Consider the following 6,571-nt stretch of genomic DNA (forward strand, 5'->3'; position numbering starts at 1 on the left):
CAATCTCTTCACTGTCCATCCTGATGCTGTCCATTGGCCCAGTGGTGAGAATCTTTGTCTTCTTGACACTGAGCCTCAATCCTTATTGAAGGCTGCAATCCTTGACCTTCTGCAGCAAGTGCTTCAGGTCCTCCTCAGTTTCAGCAAGCAGGGTCGTGTCCTCTACATAACACAGACTGTTGATGAATCTTCCACCGATCCTGATGTCACACTTCTCCTCATACAGCCCAGCCTCCCAGATAATCTGTTCTGCATATAGGTTGAAAAGGTATGGAGATAGGACACATTCCTGACGTACGCCCTTCCCAATTTTGAACCATGCAGTGTTTCCTTGCTCTGTTCTGACAACTGCCTCCTGGTCCAAGTATAGGTTTGACATTAGCAAGATCAAGTGTTCTGGGATTCCCATTCTTCTCAAAGTCAGCCACAGACTGTTATGATCCACACAGTCAAATGCCTTTGCACAATCAATGAAACATAGACAGACATTCCTCTGGTATTCCCTGCTTTCCTTAGAGGATTTTAAAACTGTGACTCTGGGCGAGCTCTGGTGGCCTAGTGGCAGGAAACTGCACTGCAATCCCAGAAGTGCACGGTTCAAATCCACCAGATGCTCTGCTGAAGAAGGAGGAACAGTCGCCTCCTGTACCAGTCAGATCCAATTTGACGGTACACGCATAAAAAAAAAAATGTGACTCTGTTGCCTTGTGATCTCAGTCACTAACCTTTCTCCATTTCTGTAGCGCACACATGCTGAGCTGCTAACTGTAAATCTGATGGTTCCTCTCCACCAGCTGCTTCTTCAGAGAAGGAGGATCCATCGCCTCCTGCAAAGATTCCTGCCTCAGGAATCAGATGGTCACTAAGAGTTGAAACTAACTTGATGATAGTGGGTTTAGCTTTGTTATGTACCGCGTCCACCACATGTCCATTAAGCTTGTAGTGCTAGAGATGGTGACTCACATGTGGTGACTTGCATATGACTAGGAAGCAGAAAGTTATGCCACAGGTATTTCAGATCCCTTTAAGGTTCTCCATGATGGACAGGTTTGAGCAGAGCTTCCAAACTAAGACAAGGAAGAAAGGTCTGGTGAGCTGCTTCTGGAAACCTGGATCAATGCAGGGCTGGGAGAGGATCCTCAAGGTCGGAAAGTGCTCAAAATAAACTATGCCAAAAATCATCAAATGCCGTCATAATTTGTAGCTCCTCCCATGAGTGTTGTGATGCACCTTCAAGCCTGAATTGACCCACTGATGACCCTCCAGCATGTTTTCAGAGGCATTAAATCACATGGGAATTGAATGCCCATCTTTTTTCTGCAGAGCAGCTGGTGGATTCAAACTGCATACCTTTGTGTTGGCATTGCAATTCCCTACCACTAAGCCACCAGATCTCCTCTCCCATCAATTGTTGTCAGGTGCCATCGAGTCAATTATGATTCATAGTGACCCAATGAAAAGCAGGTCTGAATCCTGTCCTATCTATCCTGTGTCGTTCTCATCGTCTCTGACACACCAGAGCCCACTGTTGCAGTCACTGTGTCAATCCATCTTGGTGGGGGTCTTCCTCTCTTTTGCTGACCCTTCACCCTTCCAAGCATGATATCCTTTTCCAAGGAATAGCCTCTCCTAGAAACACAGGTGGATTTTGTCTCTCCCCTTTCAATCTAGGTTTGATCATATGACTTTCTTTGGCCAATGTCTATTTTGTAAAATGATGCCAACAGAAGCTTGGACAGTGCTCAGACACTGAAGTTTGCCCTCTTTTGCTGCTGAACACCTTCAGACCATGTGAACAAGCTGAGTTAGCCTATGGCAGAGGACCTGCCCCATAATAGACCTGCCCAGGCAACAGCAAGCCAGGAGAGAGAGTAAATGATGTTCATAGCCACCAAGTTTTGCAGGTGGGTCGTTTCTAATCCAACGATGGGTAGCTAAAGAAAATTTTAAAAATCAATCCATGACCTTTGATGTTTACCCCCCTGAAGTGAAGATTAAGGAGCTTGAGAATTGCACTGCTAACCCAAAGGTCAGAGAGACAATCTCCTCCCATAAAGATTACAGCCTTGGGAACTCCTAGTCACTCTAAGTCAGAAACAGCTTGATAGCAGTCAGTTAAATGACAATAGCCTTTTTCCTCAGAAGGTTCTGAAGCAATGGGCTCAGGTTCTGACATCTCATAAAGCTGTTTCTTTATTGTCCTGGATGAGGATGATGGCATCTATTGCAGAGAACACTTGGGGAGGAGAGATGAAATAAGGGGAAGAGTTCCAGTGCCCAGGCACTCTGCCCTTCTGCCCTGGACGGTCCCTCTCTACGCTCACTGTAACCTCTCACATTCACACCCTGACCCCCTCTCCCTCTCATTCACACATATACTTATGAACACAAAAGAATATTTATGGTAAAATAACTCTGGGGGGGGGATAGAAACATCCTAAGTAATAAAAGCAGTGCATTATTTAATTGGCTTAACTTTTTGTTTCTTTCTTAGTGGCACAAAAAAATAATGGCGTGTTGTAATCAAGGTGTCCTGGAATTGGTGAAACAGTGTCTCATGAGCATGTGACCATCTAGAGGGGGAACTACCAAGCACCCTGCTCTTTGCAGGCAAAGGGCTGTGCATCATGATTTCATTAACCAAAAATCCCTACTGCCATCAAGAGGGTTCTGACTCAGAGCGACCGATGGGGAGGACTGCCCCAGGGTTTCCAAGGCTGTCCTTTTTTATTTATTTATTTTTTAGATGTTTGAAATACATCTTTATTCTGATTCTAAACAAAAAGAATGGGAATGACAGTAACAAATAAGATTTTACCACGGAATATTGTGATTTCACCGTAGCAGTCTTGATTTTGAAACTCAAGAAGGAAACTGCCTTCCAAAACAGCTAAATATGCAGGTCCAAAAAATGAAGAGGTTTTTTAACTGCCACACTCACTCCGAAGCCCATTCATCTCTCCTTCAGCATCCCAAAGATTAGCACATGTTCTGCTTAGCTAGATAATAAAGTGGCAAACACACAGCACCACTGACATCACAGGACAGTTGTCTATAAAACTAGACTTCTGACACTGGGCTCCAGCTTCGTTCTCTCACAGATCGTCATCCTCCTCCGGGAGAGCAGTTGTCTGCACAACCTCTAAATCGTGCTCATAGTGTGCTGCCAAAGCTGGGTCCATGACAACTTCTGGTGGGGCAAGAGCAGGCATGGCAACAATCTCCAAGTTAGGGTCTCCAATTAGTTTTCTAGCAAGCCAAAGGAAAGGCTTTTCAAAGTTGTAGTTACTTTTGGCAGAAATATCATAGTACTGAAGACTCTTCTTTCAGTGGAAAATGATGCATTTGGCCTTAACTTTCCTGTCCTTAATGTCCACTTTGTTGCCACACAACACAGTGGGGATGTTTTCACATACTTGAGCCAGATCTCTATGCCAGTTAGGCACGTCTTGTAGGTAACTCTCAATGTTACATCAAACATCATAATGGCACACTGGGCTTGGATATAATAGCCATCCCTCAGTCCCCCAAATTTTTCCTGGCCAGCTGTATCCCACACATTGAATTTAATCCGTCCTCTGTTGGTGTGGAACACGAGGGGATGGACCTTCACAGCCAAGGTGGTTACATACTTCTCGAATATTCACCAGTCAGATGACGTTTCACAAACGTTGTTTTACCAGTACCACCATCACCCACCAACACGAGTTTGAACTGGACTTGGGGTTCTCCTAGGGCGGCCATCGTGATGGTTCTTCCAGAAGCATCTCTGGGCCCCGTCTGACTGAGGGATGGAAAGACGGTGGAAGCGCAATTCAAATCCAAGGCTGTCATTTTAACAGAAGCAGCCATGTCTTTCTCCCTCACAGCAGCCGGTGAGCTCAAGCAACAAAGCATTTTTACTGCTGCACCACTAGGGCTTATTCTACTACTACTCAGATAGATTATTTTTTGCATTTTTTTTATTATTATTTTTTGTGAGAGTGTACCGTCAAATCAGATCTGACTGGTACAGGAGGAGATTGTCCCTCCTTCCCCAGCAAAGCACCTGGGGGATTCGAACCATGCGCCTCTGGGATTGTAGTTGCAGCTCCTTGCCACTAGGCCACCAGAGCTCCCCTTATTTCTTGCATTTTACCAGTGGGTAAACTGGTAAAAAAAGCTAGCTAAGGCAAAATGTGACCAGCCACCAGTTCATGCCCAAATCTGAGTGCCACGCCCCAGAAATACTGGATAGATTCTTTCCATTCTTCCTCCTGGGAGGATGATGTCAGTCAGGCAGCTTCGTTGAGCACTGGCTGTGAGCGAGTAAGCACTGTGCTGGGGCCATGGGACACCCCACGGACAGGACTCCAGCTTTCCAGATCACCCTAGACATACAAAGCCTTCCTCCTACCATTCTACTGACTTAAAGATCTAGTGTGGCCAGATGAACTCAGGGCAACCCAAGTGTTCAGCAGACGCAGAGCAGAGAAAGTCAATGATGGCAATCTGGGAGGACTTTGTGGAAGTGGTGGCTCAAAGCCATACACTTTTTTTTATGGTTTTTCTTCTTTTCTATTTTCCTTGTTGTGTACACTTGAATCGGATCTGACTGGCACAGGAGGAGATTGCCCCTCCTTCTCCAGTGGAGCATCTGGTGGATTTGAACAGAAAGCCTTCGGGATTGCAGCACAGCTTCTCGACAGTAGGCCGCCAGAGCTCCTTAAAGCCATACTCTTTTAAACTCTGGCCAGCTTCTCACAGTGGATCATAATCAGCCAACAGAAGGGGCCCAGGCTCCTGACTCCCTGTCTGGAGCTACATGTCCACTGAGTCAATCTTCCTGTGAATGATGACCTTGCCATGAAGAGGAAGAGGAGGCTGCAAGCGATGGTATAAAAAAGGAGGGGAAAGTTCATCCCCAGACTCCTGCCGTCACTAATGGGGAAAATCCCTGGAAAGCCAGTTAATGACTGGCATTACTGCTGGCACGTACAATGAGCCTATTGCATTATTTCTTTTAAGCTTCATAAATGTCTAAAAGCATGAGCTCTGAGTGCATTTTGTAGAGAAGAAATCCAAGCCCAGAAAGTCTAAGAAAGCTGCCCAAGATCACAGAGCTTGGACACACAAGAGTAAAGATTCAAAGTCAGGTCTGTGGAGCTGGAATGAAGGAAAGCGTGATGTTAAGTGCGGAGGACAAGGAGCAAGGGAACCTCTAAGGAATATTGCACTGGGACAGTCTGCAGTCAGGGACTTCTCCAAATTATGGAGGAGCAATGATGTCAGATTGAAGACTAAGGTGTGCCTGATTCAGGCCATGGTGTTTTCAGTCACTTACTATGCTGGACAATGAATAAAGATGACAGAAGACTAACCAGTTCCTTTGAACTGGACTCTTCAAATAGAAGAGTGCTGAAGATCCCATGGACTGCCAAAGAACAAACAGGTATGTCTTGGAGAAGGTGCAGCCAGAGTGTTCCTTGGAGGCAAAAAAGATGAAGTTTCATTTCACATCCTTTGGGCATGTTAGGAGAGGTTATTCTTTGGAAAGGGACATCATGCTTAGAAAAGTGGAAGGGCCAGCAAAGGAGAAGACTCTCAACCAGATGATTTACACACTGACTGCAGCAATGGGCTCAAGAGTGTCAGAGATGGTCAGGATGGCACAGGATAGGACAAGATTACTGTTGAGTCATAGTTGACAGCATCTAACAACAATAACATACCACCGTCAGAGACTGATGACATAGTACAAAAGGTGTCAGACTGCTAACGGAAAGGCTGGCAGTTTCAATTCACCAGAGGCTCCAAGGGAGAAAAAAAAAATGGACAGTTTACTCTCCCAAAGATTTCAGCCATAGAACCTAGATAAGAGGGTTGCTATGAGAAAGAGAGGACTTAGTAGCTGTGGTGTTTTGTTGTGCGGGCTTTTTAAATCCCAGCAGCCTTGAGCCCTGCTGTTGCTGTGGATTAAACATTAGGCTGCCAATTGAAAGGATGCCAGTTTGAATACATGGGAGAAAAAGAAGACAATTTCCCCCAAAAGGTTTGGCAGTCTTGGAAATCCTACTGAACAGTCCTACCCTGTCTTACAGTATATAAGTTGGGGTTTGGGGTTTGATGTTCCAGCAGCCCTTCAGGCAATTGAGGCATAAATACCCCAACTCCCTGCCCGTTGGCTGGCCTCACTCTGAGATGTGTGCTCCATGCTATTTCTGAGGGTTTCACCACAGAATTGAGCCCCAGCTGTCTGTGGTAGTATTCTTTTTGGACATTGTGCTCTAGGTTCTTGCCTTCTCTAAAGAAATATGAAAATAGGAGGCTTAGGTTGAATTAAAGTAGAAAATCAACATCATGTTTATTGAGAGAGACGGTGGCCAGTATATCCCTGCAGGCACTAGACACTTCACGAGGTTGAGCCCACATAATGGAGGGAGTTGGACTTTTGTCCAAGACAAAATTAATAAAGAGACCAGTTGGCCAAGGGTGGAGGGACAGCACAGGAGAGGAAGAACCAGGATGAGATGTATTGATACAGTAACTAGGGCAATGGGAGTAGGTGTGTCGGAGTCAGTGAGACTGGCTC

General features: G+C 45.6%; 1 pseudogene; it reads right to left on the reverse strand.

Moving 5' to 3' along the window:
* Positions 1–3,095: 3,095 nt before the first annotated feature.
* LOC102845864 lies at positions 3,096–3,744 on the reverse strand (annotated as a pseudogene).
* Positions 3,745–6,571: the final 2,827 nt, after the last annotated feature.

Source organism: Elephantulus edwardii, unplaced genomic scaffold, assembly GCF_000299155.1.
Source record: "Elephantulus edwardii isolate Elephantulus edwardi_28Jun2011 unplaced genomic scaffold, EleEdw1.0 scaffold00113, whole genome shotgun sequence".
NCBI classification, from domain to species: domain Eukaryota; kingdom Metazoa; phylum Chordata; class Mammalia; order Macroscelidea; family Macroscelididae; genus Elephantulus; species Elephantulus edwardii.